This window comes from Peromyscus californicus, unplaced genomic scaffold (genome assembly GCF_007827085.1).
Source record: "Peromyscus californicus insignis strain IS unplaced genomic scaffold, ASM782708v3 Scaffold_15__1_contigs__length_86483966, whole genome shotgun sequence".
NCBI classification, from domain to species: Eukaryota; Metazoa; Chordata; class Mammalia; order Rodentia; family Cricetidae; genus Peromyscus; species Peromyscus californicus.
The window spans coordinates 47,285,870-47,305,591 of record NW_026294447.1 but is presented as its reverse complement, the minus strand read 5'-3'; the positions used below and the strand labels follow the sequence as shown (position 1 = coordinate 47,305,591).

Below are 19,722 nucleotides of genomic sequence, written 5' to 3'. Positions count from 1 at the left end.
TCTGCGTCAACTCCTGTCTCCATGTTCCTGCTCTGTTTGAGTTCCTGTTCTTGCTGCTTTTGATGATGAAATGTTATAGGGAACTGTCAGTGAAAGAAACCCTTTCCTCCCCAAGCTGCTTTTGGTCATGGTGTTTCATCACAACAAGAGTAACCCTGACTAAGACAAGCATGTTGGAATAGGTGTAGGAGTCAGGTGGATCGCTGAGTCTTGTTGGCCAGCTGGTCTAGTTGAATCCATGAGCTTCAGAGTCAATGAGAATCTTTGTCTCAAAAACAAAAAGTGGAAAGCAAAGAGAAGTATACCTGACAGTGACCCCGACCTCCACATATACATGTGCACACCCACAAACATAAATCACACTTACATACACACACACACACACACACACACACACACACACACACACACACACACACACTTAAGTTTGATTATATGTTGTTAGGATTTCCTGATTAAATAAATGTGAATTTTCTGATGCAAGGACATTAGTAATATAATCCTAAATAAGCTTAACATGGAGCCGAACCAAATCTTTAGGTCAGAGTACCACATATGGCTCGGCTGGTTGTATACTGTGCATCTGTGAATGGCACTTCCTAGAACTACACAATATGGCAGCACTATTGGTAAGTTGTGGACTCTAGCCACCATCAATTCTTCAGCATGGAAGGCTTAATACCAATCTTCCAGGTTATAAGAATAAGAAAGCTCTTATACATGGTCATTTCCAAGGTTGTTTCTCTACATGCCTTTCAGTTAGGGTGTTTCTTCTGGAATCTTGAGTGGATTCCTAGGAGCAAAAATGTGAAGGTTCTGATAAAGTGCATGATGTAGAATTCCTGGGGTAGATACAGTTAGCGTTCACGCCAGTAGCTGATTGGTTTAGTGTGCTGATTGTACTAGAATATTCCTCCAAAGTTGGAGTCTCCCACAATCCTCTCAGCATTTGGACCGAGATATTGTCTGGCTATTTTCCTTTTGCTCGCATAGAGTTTAGTTCAATCCTGGACTCCAAAGACTGAAACCTGATGAGACTGAAGGACTTAATGCCAAACTGATAAACTCAAGCCATGCTTCCAAATAAGCAACAGCATGGCTTGAGCAGCTTTTTCATAGAATTCCCTGCAACAGAACTCAAAGGTGATAAGATATATTGATAGAGCTTGCACTTGAGAGGTGGATAGAAGCTAGCCTTGTATCTGGGTTCTAGCATTTGCCTTGGGCAAATTACTCAGATCTTCTGGTTGAAGAAATTGGGTTAGCTGCTATCCAAAATGCCTTTTAAGTAGATTATTTTATTATTATGTTTTGGGTGTAACTGTTTACAAACTTCTTCATTTTGGTATTGTTCATGCATTGTGTAGTATTACTGCTTACCAAGTGTTCACTTATGCCAAGTACATTTAGTGTGTAAGAGTGAACTAAGTGAGCAAGCTGTCTCCCCACCAGGGGTTCGTAGTCTAGTGGGGAGGGTTCTGGGGACAATGGCATATTTAACATTAGACCATTAGATCATATTCTTACCATTATGAGCCTTGCTGTGATAAAGAAAAATGAGGTGGCCAAGGTCCTTCAGATAAACAGGGCCCACAAGGGATGCATTATGAATATATTTTTAACTGTAAGGATTTGACCTGCATGACTGTGGAGGTGAGCAAGTCTTGAGATCTGCAGAATGAGTCAGCAAGCTGCAGACCCAGGAGAGCCAGTGGTTTAATTCCAGTTCAAGTCCGAAGACCCAAGAACCAGGGAAGTTGACAGAAGAATTCCTACTGGGAGACCAGTCTGTAGGCTGAAGAAAGCTTTCTTACTTAAGAAAGCTTAGCCATCTGGTTCTATTCAGTCCTCCAGCTGACTAGATGGCCACCCCGTCTTGGAGGATGAATTGTTTTACTTAGTCCATTGATTTAGTTGTTAATTTTATCTAAAAGCAAGCACCTTCTAAAGAACATCCAGAAGAATGTTTGTGTGGATATCTGGGCATCCTGTGACCTGCTCAAGTTAACACAACATTAGTGCAGTTTTTTTAAAGTTCCTAGAAAAAACCTCTACCGTGGCAACATTTAAACACAGACCCAAAAGGAAGGAAGGGGCTATTAGTAGAAGATTGGGGGAAGGCCTTCCAGGCAGAAAAAAATGTAAATGGAATGAAGGCTGGATGGGGCACAGAAGGAGAGCTGGAGTATTGGGAGGGGAGATGAGAGAGAGAGGTAGACTTTGGAGTCATGCTAAGGGGTCTGCATGTTATTCTAGATGGCTTCTCATGGACACAACTGAAAGGTTGAGTCATGTGTGGCCATGATAGTGGCCCTGGGACTTGGTAACATGGAGGTCTTGGATATTTTGACAAAAGCAGGCTTGGTAGTGTGACAGAAGTGGGAACCTGCTAGTTTTTACACATTTTCGTGATTCCACTCAATGTCTTCGTATATTTGCTGCTACTATAACAAAATGCCACAGACTCAGTTTTTATTAGAGAGAAGAAATTTGTTTCTCATAGTCATGGAAACTGAGAAGTCTAAACTCAAGATGCTGGCACCAACGTGTGCGTCTCTGGGTCTATGTGTGTTTCTTGTGCTTCTCTTTGGCTCCTTTTCTTCTGTTTGTTTGTTTTGTCCTGTTCTGGTTTGTTCATTTTTATTTTATCTTATTATTATGATTTTACATGTTTGTTTGTATTCTAATGGGAGAGAGGAAGAAAGGGTATGGATTTGGCTGGCTAGAGGAGTGGAGAAGATCTGGGAGAGTTGGGGGAGGGAAGCCATAGTCAGAATACATTTTACTAAAAAACATCTGTTTTCAATAAGAAAGCAAAAGATGCTGGCATCTCGGGCCTTCCTGGTGGATCAGTCATGGTGGAATATGAGAGGGTGAGAGAGGAGACCTAACCTAGTGAGTTTCACTGCTGCTTTTTAAAGAGGTAGTCATTGCATTTTAGCCAACTCATGTATATGATAATAAAATGAGGATGACTAAGAGATAGAGCATTTGAGATAGTCTATTGCCTATTACTGATCTTAATGTGTATTGTTTCTTTATTAGTCATTAGAAGGGTCACATTTACTCTAGAAGAATCAATTTACTCAATAGTGGTACCCTAGACTTAAAATTGTAATGGTCTAATCACATTTACTTAAATAAGTAAGTCTGACCAAACCTGCTTTTACAGCAAACTCACTCTTACAAAAAGCCTGCTCCCTGGACAGTGAAATGAGCTCACTTCTGAGAGTAGATCTTGAGTGGTGGGATTGCCTTTTTGGGTTTCTTGCTGGGGATGAACCTAGGGCCTCGTGCCTCACGCATGCTCAGCACACACTCTGCTGCTGAGTCACTTGCCCAGCTCCATCACGCCTTGTAGGCTACTCTTCAGTACTGTCACTTTGGTCATCAGGTTTCCAGCACATAAACTCTGGGGGACACATTCAAACCAAGGCACCGGCATAGTGCTTCTAGTTCAGTCTTGGCTGGTGTGTCGGATGGTTAATGGTTGTGCTTCTTTAGTCTGTAACTTGGGGTTGGCAGATAAATTGCCCACTATCCAGTGAAATTTGAATTGCAGAAGAAAATTTGGATAAGTATGTTTCAGATAAAATTTGGGATACACTTAAAATTTTGTTGTAGTTATTCATGTAAAACAAATTTAACTGGTTGTCCTGTCATTTTCTGTGCTGAATACGGAAGAAGCTCACCTTGAATGTTCACTTTCCAATAGTTAAAATGGTGATTTTTACCCACCAGTTCTAGCGATAATTAATGCGTTTACTGAATTCTCTTAGAACATCTCATAGGGTGCTGAGCACATAGTTCTCATCAAATGCTGGTTTGATAGACATTGCATTGTGATCTGAGGATGTAGCTCAGCTGGTAGAGTGTTTGGCTAGCACCCATGAAACCCAGAGTTGGATCTTTACTACCACATCAACCAGCTGAGGGTAGCAGCCCATGCCTGCAATCCCAGAACTCAGAATGCAGGGCCAAGAGGATCAATGTTCATGGTCATCCTTCATTAATTAGTCGTTTGAGGCTAGCCTGGATTCATGAGACTATGTCCTTTAAAAAAAAAAAAAGATGAAATAGCTAGCTAGCTAGACAGACAGACAGACAGACAGACAAGAAAGAAAATTGCCCTATGTACTTATGTACTATGAAGAAAATAGGTTTATGGAATGGAGATGGCTACCCTGTACTTGAGGTATAACATAGAGAAGTTGAGGACTGGGCCTCATGGGTAAGTCCTTGGTGAGTTAGTGGTGGGGTATTTGGCATGTGCTTGTGGGATCAAACACTTCGTGTCCATGGTGCAGATGTCTGTTGAGTGGATCACCTCTCAGTACAGTGGTGAAAGAGCAACTGGCCTCTGAGGGGCCGTTAAAAATCTTTAAGCGGCAAAGAACTCTCAGAAATGCCCACAAATTCCACAAGAGCCAGGCTGAGTCATTGACTCTTTTAATTGGGTCTGGCAATCTCTTTGCCTTTCTTTTCTCCTCTTCTCTGTGAGGTGGAGAAGGTATAACCACAAGACTATTTCAGATGACCTCTTCAGAGGCAATTTCAAGGAAATGAAGCACGGGGTGAATTAAAAATGTCTGATGAATTAAACACGAGCTAGGATTTTTCTGCAAAACCTGAGAACCTGAAGGTTAGATTTTTACTTTCTATGAAAATGGCCATTTTCGTCTTGTGGTTTCCCCTGGTTGTGTTATACTGAAGGATCACATAACAGCAGTGAGCATTCACTTAAGCTGACAGGAGTTCTTTTATTCTACATCAATTACTTAACACCAGTACGTGCTACTATTAAATATATAATCTGATTTAGATTTTCAAGTAACAAACTTTACAGTTCCTTGGAGGTAAATATGCTCATAGTGGCTGTTCAGTTGCATCTAACTGGTCATGGAGATGTTGCCCAGTTAACTGTCTTGAGTCTGAGGATCTAAGGTGAGAAAGGATTTGGCTCTTGAAAATGTCACTGGAGCAAATGTCTGTCCACCCTTGCTTTTGGACCTGCTACCCTTGAAGAGCATAAGGAGCTGTATGAAGTTTGGCAGCTTTCTATAGGAGCCACTCGAGGGTGTGGGTAACCTCTGAGCCCTAGAATGAGTGCTGAGCCTTTTCTGCATTACGTGGAGGTGGAGGTGAAGGTACCACCCTCCACTCCCTACAGCCAAGTAATTACTTCTGCCTCAGTTACTCAACTCCTGTGCAGCAGGGTCTCTGCTGCTCATCTTTGTGCACCTGGTGCCTCAGTCACAACTGCCACTTAGTGAACTTTTGTTGAATTCCTTTCTCGGACTTTAACCAAGGCATTTATACTCTGTGCATTGAGATTGGGATTACAAAAGACCCAGGAAAACATGAAAGGGCCCTGCTGTTAAGGGGGCCTTCTAAGGAGTTTACCCTCTGGCAGTAGGAATTGCTAGCAAGAGAGGTTATTTTGGGGATGGGATGAGGTGTTCAGCAGCTGCTGTGGAAAATTCCCTAGGAGGCTGGTTCAGTCCCAAGACTTCCCAGGCAATGCTGACTCTTGTCTTCAGCAGAAGGCAGCCTATCTTCCAGATCCAGCTCTTACTGGAATCTACAGAGCTGTCTTACTACAGGGAATCTAGTTCCTCAAGATTTTAGTTAGTCTCTCGATTCCTTGAAGACTTCCCTAATCATAGCTATTACTATCTCAAAACTCTTTAAGATGAATGGATTTGTACGCCTCCGACGTCACTGTCTCCGCAGCCTCGTGAGTAACACTGTGGGCATCCTTTCCTTTCTAGTTGTTCTCTTCCTGCAACCCACACCCACTCCTTGCCTCTGATAGCTGCATTAGCAGTAAGCCACAGAGATGGTGCTGATGTCAGCAGCACGGATGTGCATTTAGAGGAACCTTTTTATAGGGGAGATTACCCAGAGGGTGATGCTAAAAAGCAAAGCTGTCTGGTAGGATGTTTCGTACAAACTGTCTTCTCCCTTTGGTGGATCTTGTTTATTTTTGTAGCTTAGTAGGCACAGTGAAGGAAGACGTGTCTAAACAATTTTTTTTTTTTTTAATTTTTTTTTTTTTTTTTGGGATTTTTTTTTTTTTAAATTTATTTTAATTTATTTTGCAATACAATTCAGTTCTACATATCGGTCACGGATTCCCTTGTTCTCCCCCCTCCCGTCCCCCTCACCTTCCCCCCAACGCCCCCCCCCCCATTCCCATCTCCTCCAGGGCAAAGCCTTCCCCACAGACTGAGGTCAACCTGGTAGACTCAGTCCAGGTAGGTCTAGTCCCCTCCTCCCAGGCCAAGCCAAACAATCCTGCATAGGCCCCAGGTTTCAAACAGCCAACTCATGCAATGAGCACAAGATCTGGTCCCACTGCCTGGATGCCTCCCAAACAGATCAAGCCAATCAACTGTCTCACCCATTCGGAGGGCCTGATCCAGTGTGGACCCCTCAGCCATTGGTTCATAGTTCATGTGTTTCCATTCATTTGGCTATTTGTCCCTGTGCTTTATCCAACCTTGGTCTCAACAATTCTCGCTCATATAAACCCTCCTCATTCTCGTTGATTGGACTCCCAGAGATCCACCCAGGGCCTAGTCATGGATCTCTGCATCCAGATCCCTCAGTAGTTGGATGAGGTTTCTAGCACAACAATTAGGGTGTTTGGCCATCCCATCACCAGAGTAGGTCAGTTCGGACTGTCTCTCGACCATTGCCAGCAGTCTGTTGTGTGGGTATCTTTGTGGATTTCTGTGGGCCTCTCTAGCACTTTGCTTCTTCCTGTTCTCATGTGGTCTTCATTTACCATGGTCTCCTATTCCTTGTTCTCCCTCTCTGTTGTTGATCCAGCTGGGATCTCCCAAACAATTTTTTTTTCCTACTGAAGTTTGTCTGAAGGTGGTTTCAAGTGGCAGCACTGAGCCAGGAGCACTGAGCAACCAGGCTGGCAAATGGGGTTAGCTGGGACTGCTTGCAAAGCAGAATGTGCAGGGGTAGGGGGCGTTGAGCCTCCATCCCAGTGCCCTGGAAAAGGGGCAGTGGGGAAGGCACCCCTCATTTGACATAAATAGTTGATTCTTTAAAATACATAGATAGAAGCCAAGTCCAGTTTAGGTGTACACAGAGTGTACTATTTAACAGTTTCTGCAGAAAATCCTTTTGTAAATATGTATCTTGTAGAGTGTCCATGTCCATATCATGTCTGCTTATAGTGTGGCTAACCTTAGTGTCTCCATAACATTTATGATGACATCAGGGAAGCAGGACAGGACCAGCTGACCAAGGATGCTGTGGATGGAAAGTGACCGCAATCCCCAAGGGGGGGTCCCATTGCTCCAGAAGTATTCAGCATCCCACCCATAGAGGTAGAGCAGAAAGAAAGTAATTGTGTAAAAAGAAAAGAGCAAAAAGAAAGAAAGTAATTGTGAGAGGAGCACTCCAGGTGTTCCCGGATACGATGCTGCAACAATATACCCGACAGAACCTGCTGAAGTTAAGGGTTTGTCCTGGCTTACAGTTCAAGGGGGAAGTTGTAGAGTTTTTCTTCCAAATAGGTTGAAAGACATCTTTTTGGCTTTGTTTCCCACTATGGATCTGTAAGGAAAGTTGGTGAGATCAGAACAGCTATTTAAGATCTACTTGAGTATGTCTGAAGAAGGACTTTGCAGAGTAATAGAACAGTGTGTGGAGGGGAAAGAAGGCTGGAGGAACGAGGGGAGCCTTGTCCACGTGGGCACTGGAAGCCTTTGAAAGTGCTGTGGGGTTTTGAAGAAGAGCAAGGTAGGGATTTTAGCAGGATTTCCTGGCTGTTGCTTGGAGCCTAGATAGGAAGGGACCCAGTGAAGAGAGGTAACAGCTTTTGACAAGACTTCTGGGAGAGGCAAACCTCTCAATTAAAGGAAAGGCCCTGCCAATGGCATTCAAAATAGGATTTCAAACACTTGATCCCAGGGAAAAGAAAGTATTTTGAGAGATGCAATTGTATACATTATTTTTAGTCCTAAAGGATAGGGAATGATCGTTCCCTGTGAAAATGTTCTAGGTAATTTAGATTGTGGAGGGAAAAATATGGGGCATGAATGAAAATATATTACAGAAGCATTTTAGACTAGACCATGAGAACCCCTGTGACGACTGTTCACCTCTACAGTCTTGACCTTGGGGGTCAGGATGAATGAGAACACAACGGGGTACCTGGGTCCCCAGCCTAGCAAATCCAGGAGTCACTCTGGTCCTAGGCTCTTTGTGCCTTTCCTGGGTGGGGGAGGGTTTACTTTATTGAGGGGTAACAAATTCATCCTGTCAGCTTTCAAGGGTTTTAGCAAACCCACGAGTTCTAGAAGAGGTATTCTATTGGAGAGGGGTTTCTGGTAATCAGGAAGGGGACATGGTGAGAACAGACAAATGATTCTCTAGGACAGCAAAAATTCATCTGGCACATATCCACACTCGTGGGCCAGGCCCCATGAATGATGCTGGATGCACCACAGGTTGAAGATCCATCATCACTCTGTCTGAGAAGCTGCATCTAGGTTGCCCCGCCCCCCCACTCCTCCCTTCCTCTCTGTTTTTTTCTCAGCCTCCTTTGTGCATTATGCTCATTCATTGTCCCTTAAATGCTGCTCCCCTGAGCTCATCTTTTACTCTCTTCTCGCTTTCCAACTCCCTCCGGACTATTTCATTCAGTCCTGCGGCTTCAGTACCACTTAGATACTCATCACACCCATACCCAGGGGTCCAGATGGATTTCCCCCTGAGTTCCAGTTTCCTGTGCTTGGTGTCTTTGGAACAGCTCCTTTGGATGTGCCGCGGTACAGCAGACAACAAGCCTCCTGCCTTTTCTGCTTTGTGGAAAACTGTGCTCTTGGGGCCCCTCCCCCTCCAACAGGTCTGGCCTTCCATTGACCTGTGGGGTTTACTTACTTCACGCCTCTTGTTACTCTCCTCTCCTCCTTGTCTTCTTTGGGGTCGCCCAAGTAAAGTGCATAACGGAAGCCACTAAACTTGCCCTTTCTTGGCGCCTGTGTGATGTATGTAGACACGTGAAGAGGTGTGCATGCTTGGCACAGAGATCAGAGGAGGGCCTTAAGCATCCCCCCCCATCATTCTATGCCTTGTTATTTTGAGAAAGGGTCTCCTGCCCAATCAGGAGCTTGTGGTTTTTTTTATCCACTCTGGCAGCTAGCAAGCCCCGGCATCCTCCTGTCTCTGCCGCCCTCAGTTCTGCTGTTGCAGACACACAAGGGACCACACACAGGTTTTGTAGCGGTGCTGGGGCCTGAACTCTGGTCCTCACGTCTGTGCAGCAAGTGCTTTTACTAGCTAAGCCACCGCTCCAGCCCCGGTCCCGTAACATCTACCCCCACTCTCTCCTGGTGGTTTCTCACTTCACAGGCCCTTTCACACTGTTGCGAGGCTCAGCTTGCTCACCCCACATAGGACTCTGTGGCTCTTCTTGTGCTGGTCTTGATGACTTCCCACGCTCACTAAGAAGACTTAAACCCACTCTGCCTCTTGCTGTTTCCAGCTTTGCCCTTAAACCCGGTATCCCGCCCCTACAGACCTGGTTAAGTTTGAAGTACCCCTGGCTGGCTCATAGCCCAGCGTATTTGTGGCTCCTATGGCTCCTGTGGCTCCTGTGGCTGGTTTTCCTTTCTTTCTGCCTCCTCTTCCTCTACGGCAGACTCCTGACCCTCTTTCCATATCAGTGGACACCCGCTCTCTGGAGCCTTTTCTGGCCTCTGCACCCTCACACCTCTGCCCAGCATAGCCATCGTACACTTGTTGAATTTATTTGCATGGACCCCACAGTCCTTTGCACTCTGGATGATGTAGAAAGCTCATGCTCATTGAGTACTTGCTTATAACTGAACATGGAGCAACATGTCTTCCCTTCTGAATGGCATTCTGCTTCCTTACTCTCCTGTGCTTGGAGCAGAGTCAAGAGAAGAAGAAAATGGGGGAACTAAGCCCTCTTTCTCCAGGGCACTTGATTTCTGCTTTCCCTAATGCGTTTTATGAATCATGGAGTTGTATTGGAAAGTCATGGCGCAGAGTAGACTGGATGACCATTTCCCAGTCCTCAGAGCCTTATTCTCTTCTCATCCTGTTGTTGCCATTGCTTTGTGCTGTGGCCTTGCTTTGTAGAGGCAGAGGATCTTGGGATGATCAGGAAAAACCATGTGCTTACTAGTCCCCCAAATGGAGTTGCTGGTCCATTAAGCCTCAAATGAGCCCGTTCCCTTTATACTCTTCCTGCTTGGGGTACACAGTAATGGAGCATGGCAAGAAAAGCCCTACAGTCGTGGGTGTCTTCAAATCCACGTTTCTTAGTCAGAAGGGAGGCAGACTAGAGGGGAATTTTGCCTGTTTAGGATGAGAGATGACTCACTGAGCGTGATTGGTGACACTACATAGGTTTCTTTTTGACTTAAAAGTTACTCTAGATAGATGGAAAACAAAACAAACAAACAAAAAACCCAACTTTCTAGCCCTCCATTAAAAGAACAAGACAGCCCAGAGCGGAGTGTTTGGAACACAGTGCTGGGTCTCCTTCTTCGTCCTTTCTAGAAATCGTGCACTCCCCGGTGCTCGGGTCGTCTTCTGAGAGCTTTAACACTTCAGTCTGGATGTCTGACTCTGAACACACACAACAGAGCCAGGGCTGCTTCCACATGCTGACTTACCAACATCAGCTTTGCTTTGGAGCAGGAATGAACTCAATATGAACTCAGCACTGTAAGTGCTGGTATGGATGAACGGGTGCATGCAGGAGTGGGACAAGTTCTACTTAAGAGCCTCCTATTTATAAGCACTCCTAAGTCCCACCTGAAGGCGGAGAGATAGGGTGTGTGATCATCCCGGGCTGTGGCTGCTCAAGGAGGAGTTCTTGGTGCTGGTGACACGTGTGAGTTGCTAGAAGTTTGTCAAAAAACGGAGTAAGAAGAAGGGAACGGGGGAACAAGGCCCTGTTTCTTCAGGACAGCGGTAGAACCAGGTGGCTTAGTGTGGGCAGGCTTGGGTTTGGTTGGAGCAAAGGTTGTTTGTAGGGGTGTGGAAGTGGGTGGGACAGGGAGATAGGTGAGTGCCAAGTCCTGGATGGGAGTCTTGGAGCAAGCCACAGGGAGTCTGCTCTTTACCCTGGACCTGGGCCACCTGCAGCGGATCAGCTTCACTGGAGTGGCTGTGATGTGCAGGATGGAACTGAAGGACAGGGCACTGGAAACTGTGGCCGTGATTCAGGTGAGAGAAAACGGGCATCTTGCTGAGGCACTAAGAGAGGGCAGGTATGCCGGGCGGTGGTGGCGCACGCCTTTAATCCCAGCACTCGGGAGGCAGAGCCAGGCGGATCTCTGTGAGTTCAAGGCCAGCCTGGACTACCAAGTGAGTCCCAGGAAAGGCGCAAAGCTGCACAGAGCACAGAGAAACCCTGTCTCGAAAAAAACCAAAAAAAAAAGAAAGAGAGGGCAGGTATGAGGCAGGGGGCCAGCCCGCTCTTAGCCACCTCTTTCTCTTTCTGTTGGCTCTTTAGGCTCTTAGACCTTGGTCTGTTCTGTCTTGAATTTATTTTTTTTAAGGTTTTTATTATCATACATTAATTATACATAATAATGTACTTCACTTTGACTTCTTCTTCTTCTTCTTCTTCTTCTTCTTCTTCTTCTTCTTCTTCTTCTTCTTCTTCTTCTTTCTTCTTCTACTTCTTTTTGAGACAGGGTTTCTCTGTGTAGTTTTGGTGCCTGTCCTGGATCTTGCTCTGTAGACCAGGCTGGCCTCGAACTCACAGAGACTCACCTGGCTCTGCCTCCTGAGTGCTGGGATTAAAGGCATGCGCCACTGTTGCCCGGCATGACATTTTCATACACATATATTTTGACCATGTCAATTAGCCCCCCCCCTTTTTTTTTGCTGTGACTCAATGAATTTCATCATGGCATGGGCAGAAGGGTTATTTACAGGAACACAGACAACCTACCAGTGGCCGCAGCACTAAAAAGGCTATCTTCCCCTCCCCCAGCAACCATTAACTGCTTATAGATCCTCAGGCGAGGGGGAATGCTGGAGTTTAAAATCTTTTAAAATGCTGTTATTCTGTTACACTGAATTACATATGGCTATTTTCATGCATGTGTGTAACATACTTTGGATACTTGGTCATATCCCGCTGCTCTCCCCTCCCCCGCCCGTTAGTCCCCCGGGTTCCCCTAGACAGTCTCTCCTCTACTTGCCTGTCATCTGTATGCATGTGATTTTATATATGCCTCTGTAAAATCTAGGGTCCACAGATGAGAGAGAGAAAACATGTAGTATTTGCCTTTCAGAGGCTGACTTAATGAGTTTAATATAATTATGTCCAGATGTGCCCATTTTCCTGGAGTGATGTAATTTCGTTCTTTATGGCTGGAAACAACTCCACGTGTATATCGCCCATGTTTTCCTTACCCAGTCCTCTGATGATGGACTGCTAGGTTGCTTCCGTAGCTTAGCGATTGTGAATGGAGCTGTAACAAGCTGCTGAAGCGTTGGGGAGGGTGGGGTAGAGAGAGCAACGCTGAGCTCAAAGGCACAACCGCCCTTCAGGCATCACTTAGGGGGCTTGCTTCGTGTATATAGACTGGGCTGCATTGCCTTTCTCAAAGGGAATAGCTCGATTAGCTTTATGGTAAGGAACCTTCACATACAGGACTCACATGGAAACAGGACAAGCCATGTTCGGCTTCTGGGGCATCTGGAATCCTAGGAGGGCACACTCCCTTTTCATAGCTGGCTACTGGCTGCCTTAATAGCTACAGGCAGGTATGGGTGGATAGCTACAGGAGGTGTATTCGTTGGCTGTTCACCAATCCTGTCCTCATCTTAACACCCCATCCCCTACACAGAAGGTGAATTCCACCTGGGCCTGGGGGAAGCCCTTTAGGGAGTCTGGGTGAGCTCTAGGCTGGGGCTTGTGGGATGCACTGGGGCTGATGTGCAGGTATCTTGGGAAGGATTTCAGAGCTTGGGGGTAGGTGGGAGGTGAGGTAGGGAGGTGAGAGGGAATGGATTGCCACCTCAAGCGAGTGAACCTGAAGTCATTATTGTACTCTACCTGGGTTACCAGGCAGACTCACATTGCTGGGGGATGATGGAAGCCCTGAAGTGGCTGTGTTTTAGGTGTTCAAGAGATCTCTAGTCCTTTGGATGCTGTTAGCTTCCAGCAGTGGGACAGAATGGAGATACTCAAAGTTAGGTGTCTGAAGACAGAGTCGAGCCTGCCCCCGCTTACCAAAAAGATTACTAGAGCTCATCTCTCTGGGCCTTAGTTTCCTTACCTGTGAAGGGAGAATAGGTAAGAGTCACTGCCCTCCATAAAAGGCCTTGTGAAGGTAGGCTAGATTCAGATACACCTAGATGTGTGCCAATTCTGCTGAAAGCTCTGAAGGCAAGGGATGTGTCTTATTCATTTACATACCCCCAGTACCAAGCATGGTACAAGGCAACCTCAAATGTTTGTTGATTGAGTTTAAGAATGAACAATACAGCAAAGTCTACAGGACCTGGGAAAACCAAGTAATATATGATTACTAAGAAGTTACTCAACCACCAAAAATCTGGCTTCCCCGTGTGCTCCTGTTTTTATCCCTACACAGGTAATGATGGAACGTTCTGAATATTCAAAAGAAAACATTTGAAAATGAATGAAAGGGAAATTGTCTCCCAACATTTTCTTTTTAAAAAAATATTTTTTAAGAATTTCATACATGTATGCATATATTTTGACCACATCCGCCTTTCACCCAACGTTTCCTGTCTCATCAGCTCTCTGCAGTCCTTTTGCTGCTATATACTTTTCTGTGGGAGCTGTGAAGTATGATAGGCCACTGCTTTATGGGACCTGTCCATTACTGATATACTCTATGGGAGAAGAGCTCCATCACTGCTAGGGAATAGAATGAGCTCCCCCCGCAGACCAGAAAACATTTTCATGCCTGGCTGAAACAAATTCCTTTCTGAGTTCTGAACAGAAAAGCCTTGTTTCCTAATTGTTTCTTTCCTATGCTCTACTGCAGAAGTGACTTCCAAATCAGGTTATTCAAGTTTTGGTCCTGACTCTGCAGTACGGCCACTTGACTGTGGCTTAGCCCTCCAGCCTGTCTGGGTCTCATTGTCTGTATCTTTGCAGTGGAGCTGTGATGGCTGTGAGCATGCACTTGCAGGCCTCCAGTTGGAGGATGTGTAACTGACCAAGAGCTGTTGGGAGCTTCTGTGAAATCCATTGCCCGAGTTGTATGGAAAGTGTGCTTCTCACGTGCTATTCTCAGCCAGAATTGAACTTGCAAGGATGCCATGGTGGGATTGCTCACGGGAGACCCAGAACTTCCAGGATGGCTGACTTTGGCTCAAGAACTCTTGGACAGATTTTCCAAACCTTTCTTAGACTACAGGTGGTCCAGAGTGCTAACAACCATTCCTCTCCCCTCTTGTCTTTATTCAAGGGCAGACTAACGTAATGTCTGGTGGCTGCTGTAGCCAATCTGATACTCCATCATTTCTTTTCATGCATTCCCCTTAATAAAAATATGAGCACACTTATCTCCCTGTTGGCATCTGCTTCTAGGAGAATCTGGATACACATAGTGTGATAAATGCCAGACTGAGGATCAATGCAATGGTGACAACCATGTTTATTAGAATGATAGGCATTGATTGAGGCGCTCACCAGCACCAGCACCACCACCAGCACCAGTGCCACCACCACCCACCATCCACCACCCAATAGCACCACCCACCACCCACCACCACCCACCATCCATCACCCACCACCACCACCCAACACCACCCCCACCCCCCCCACCCTCCACCCCCCCACCCCCCACCACCTACCACCACCACCACCACCCACCACCACCACCACCACCCACCACCACCACCACCACCCACCACCACCACCACCCACCACCACCCCCACCACCTCCCCTCACCACCACCACCCACCACCACCACCCACCACCCACCACCCACCACCACTACCACCACCACCACCACCAACAACAACACCATCACTACTACAACCACCACCACCACCATCAGCTACCACTGCCCTATCCAGATTCGTTTCTTTGTAAATGAAGACAGAAACCATTATGATTCATCTCAGGTCACTAGGCAGTTTTTTGCTAGAGTGAGAGCAGCTCTAGTATTTTAGAATAAACAGAGGAATGAAAATACCCTCTGAAAATGTATTCAACCTCGAGGGGAAGCAGACTCCAGATCCATTTCTAGCTGCTGAAATGTGCAGTCATATTTGCTAAAGCAGCCAACTCCATTTTTAGTCAAATGCACAAAAGGTTTTGTAATGTTCTGAAGTCCCCGCCAGGACTCCTGACATCTGCAAATATACTCCAATCAGCAAACCAGGGCAGCTCATTTGCCGCTCCTGAGAGTCCTATGAGGTTAAAAAGAAGTGGCGTTATTATTTACATTTCACAGATAAGCAAACCGAGAACCCAAGTGACAGTTTCAAGGTCACCCAGTTGATGGTTTGGGGATAAAATTATTTGTTGGCTCCAGTGCTTTGCAAACTGAGGCATTTTTTAGATTTGCTTCAGCCTGTTCCTGGGGACAGTCCTTAGCAAACTGGTACAGAGAGCTGGCCTAAAGCCTAGAGGACGTTTCTCAAGCCCAGTTCCACCTAGCATTGGGAGTGCTGGGATTTCTAGAACCATCCCTTCTGTACTTACTGGAAAAATAAAAGATCTACTCACAATAGTTTTGGTTGAGTTCATAAGTGTAGAGCAAGCAAATGTAGAAGAATCAATAGCAAGTAGCAGATAAATAGAAACAGCAATTAGATAGCAAAGCATTGTCAAATCGGGTACTCACACCTCTAGGAGAGATGACTAGCATAGCCTGATTCAGAAAACAAACAAAAGGTAGCATCATCAACTTGGGGCCAGGGCTACAAACATTCAGCATAAATTCCCCGGGGAAGCCCCTGTAAGGCAGCCAGCTAGGGTTTCCCAGCCAGAGTCCTGTACAGGACAGTGTGCTCCCTTTGTTGAGGCTTCTGAGTAAAGGAACACATAGCAGCAGACAGACATCACCAAGGCACCTGAGACCAGCAGAAACCACTGGGGAAGCTAAGGCCGTCAGCTAGAGGTCCTGAAGGACAGAGCTCTGGGTAGAGCATCGGCTGCGGTCTCTCCATAGATGAGCTTCTCGCTTCCTGTTTCCACTGCCGGCGTGTTTATCCTAGAGGATGAACAACAGCAACCTCATAGTTCACCTTCTGGCTGTCCTCACAGACACAGTATTGTTAATGCCTTTAGATGCTTGCTGCTTTCTTTCCTCTTTGGTAGAGTTAAGAGAGCAGCCTTCCCTGGGACAGGGAGCTTTTTTTTGGGGGGGGGGGTATAAAAGGGAGCACCTCCTTGCTTCCAGAGACTTCTCCCTAGTTTCATGAGAATTCAATATTTGATGAATTTTGATCATATTCACTCCCCTTCCCCAAATCCTCCAAGGCCTACTCCTCTTCCCTACCCACCCAACTCTTAGGAACTTTATTCTTTTAAAGTCTATCCAGGTCTGTTGTGCTGTCCATACACTCTTGCGTGTGTGTGCCTCTTCTTCCACAGTGGTCCCTGAGCCGTGGGAAGAGGGGGTGTGATGCAGTCGTCCCATGCAGGGCTGAGCATTCTGCACTCTTTTATTTTCTCACCTCAACAAGTTGTGGGCCTCTGTGTTGACGGCATCTATGCAAAAAGAGGCTTCTCTGCTGAGGGTTGAGAGATGCACTGCTCTATAACTATTAGTCTTTAAGAGTCAGTTTAATACAACGTCTCTTTAGTAGAGTAATAGTGGAGGTTCTCCCGTAGGGCCTGTGACCTGTGTGGCCACAGGTTCCTGACGTTTTCAACGGGCTTAGACAGCACATGACAATTCACCTGTATACAGATACATTTATTTTTGGCCTTATATTTGGCCTCTAAACTATTTATGTTATAGGGCTTTTTGAACTTTATTTTGTCATATACGAAGTAGATTGATTTAGTACATTTGGGGCCAAATGCAAACAAAAACCAGTTAACTGTAAGCTTTTATTTTTCTCCTAGTTAGCTTGTCTATCTCATGTCCAGCTGCAAGATTATTTATTTACCCTTAAGTTTAACATTTTAATATTTAATTTACACATTTGTTTTAATCATAACATACTCCCCTCCTCAAGGAGTTTGGATCCACTTCTTTGGAGTACGGTGCAATGACTGCTTTTGGCTGCTTCGGAGCTTTTTGGGACATCAGTAAAAGGACTATTGGGGGAGCACTAAGAAGAGGTGGAACGTATGGTGGTTAGGGTTGGGCATGTCAGATGGTTCAGTTGCCCTTGGTGGGAAGTGATTATGGTGGCCAAGGATTGGCCTCCCTTAGTCAGCCTTGTTTGAAATTTAAGACTTAGAACCTGGATAATATCTATCTACATATGAACAGAAACCAAGGGCACAACACAAATTAAAAGATCCAATATATGGCCTGATGTCTCAGGATTCAGCCTGGGAGAGACAGGACAATATATTGCCACATAGCAACTTTCTGAACTCTGGAAGTGGGGAACCCCATCAGCTGTCTAAGGAGGCAGGAGGAGCCTTGCCTAGTCTCTGGGGCCCATTCACTGTTAAGCAAATGCTTATTGTTGAGGTAATTCATGTTAATGCTTATTTGTGGTGGTAATTCTGAGGTTGTGATTGTGTGTAGTTTAAAATAATCACTACTAACAATGACAGCAATAAGAAAAAAAAAAAAGCACCCTTTCTTTGGTGCTATTCCAAGAACTGAAGGTGTACTTTCCGCTGAGTCATGGCACACACCTCTCATCCCAGCATTTGGGAGACAGAGATAGGAGAATTTCGAGAGTCAGTCCTAGCCTGGGCTACATAGTGAGCCCACAGCTGTCTAAATAAAGAAGAAGAAAGAGTGATGATCTCTGACTCCAAGAGCTTGCAGGCTTGTGGAAAGAGAGGCTGTGGAGACAGGCTGGTGAGTCTGCACGGAAGAGTCCAGATGGATTTCACAAAGGAGGCAGCTTTGGGCTGAGAACCACGTGGGTATGAGTTTGCAGATTCTGGGCTGCTGTGTGGTGGTGCTGTGTCCGAGGGCCTGCTTTTCCGTTCCGGTGCATCGTCATTATTTTTAGTCTGACAGCGCTTGTCTGCATCGTGTATGTGATTGCACTGTGCCAACTCTCCTTCGGGCCATCTTTATCACCTTCTCCAGTCATCATTGGTTGGCTGCCTACTGTGTGCCAGACACTGTACTGGTCCCTGGGGACAGAGAAGTGAGGGGCTGATATGGAGCCTGACTCCATAGATCTTTTAGTCTAGTGAGGGATCTGGGAGGTGTTAGTAGCCTGGGGCAGTGGGTGCTGGGCCAGGGAGACAAATCTAACAGAAGTATGTTTATTTCTTGGGATTGCTAATGAATGCTCACAAGCATAGTGGCCTCAAACAGCAATTTATAATTAGTTGGTTTCTTCTGGAGGCTGTAGAGGAGAAGCATTTTCTAGTGGGATCCTATCTCTTGGCTCACAGCTTCATGATTCCAACCTCTGCTTTTGCCTTTATTCTCCCCCCTGGATTACTGTCCTGTGGTCTTGTGACGACACCTACAATCTAGGATCATCTCCTAACTTCAGGATCTTTAATCACATCTTACTATGTAAGGTCATGTTTTCACAGCTGTTGGAGTTAAGATGTGGGTATATTTGGAGGCTATTTTTTTTCTGCCAACCTTGGAGTAGATGGGAAGAGGCACTTCAAGAAGCAAGGTTTAACTCAAGATTAAGGGGCCAGAGTTGGGTAGAAGTAGAAATAGGGAAGTGACTTTGGAGGCTTCGAGGTTTGTCTAGACAAGACATGCCCCAATGGCCTGCATAAGGCTGTCGCCATGAATGGAGAGGCAGAATGGATGAGAAGTTCAGGCAGTGCTGAAGAAAACTGTCCTAGACAAAAAAGACTCTCAGTGGGGTCTACAAGGGCAAGTGGGAACCTGAGTTCAGTGTCTTTAGAGGAGGGTCAAAGAACATAATGCCTAACTGGATGATTCTAACTTGTAGACAGTTTGGAGACTATGGAGAATTTTCTATTCATGTTAAGTCCAAGAAGAAATTAATATCAAATGACTGTTGAACAGAGTAATATCTAGCAAAAGGATGGTCAGCCTGGTCTCAAAGAGAAAAACTGATTTCTAGGGCCTAGAGCAGCAGATGTTTATAGACATAGATTTTTCTAAGCAACCACCCCTCTAGACAGACAGGTCTGGGCAAGATTGGGCCTATTTTCAAGGATGAGTGACATGACAGAATTACCTTGACAGCCCCAGCATAGAGATGGAGCAGCTTAGCACCCCCCCCCCCCCCCGCCCCGGGGCAGTATTATTTGCCATATGTATGCACTAATACCTTATTTACACAACAGCCAGGGTGTGGCCCAAGCAGAGGCCATAACGAGAATCCGGATAATCAAAGCAAGAACGTATCTAAGTGCCGCCGCGCCTGCTCGTTGCTGCACCAGACAGATCTCTGCAGTTCATGGCACTACCTCCAACCTCCTGCTCTGGCAGAACAACTGCCAGCTTAATGTATTTAGTTCTAAGGTAATGAAATTGCCTTTATAGAGAACCAGGGACCTTAACAAGTTCTGTGTTCTGAGCACCAGGGGAAATTTCATTTCCAGTGGCTTCTTATTGGATGACAACCGGAGGAAAAAA

At 45.7% G+C, this 19,722-nt stretch overlaps 1 protein-coding gene across 5 annotated transcripts in view; it reads left to right on the top strand.

The window, feature by feature from the left end:
• Positions 1-19,722, top strand: part of Kcnk10 (potassium two pore domain channel subfamily K member 10) — a 139,982-nt gene that overhangs the window by 37,160 nt on the left and 83,100 nt on the right. Inside the window, exon 1 of one of the 5 annotated variants that reach the window (XM_052738712.1) lies at positions 19,501-19,608. The exons of the other annotated variants lie outside the window; for them this stretch is intronic. The gene's annotated coding sequence lies outside the window, so the exon portion shown is untranslated. Of the gene's footprint in view, positions 1-19,500; positions 19,609-19,722 lie in introns of those variants that run through there. 5 annotated transcript variants of the gene reach the window in all.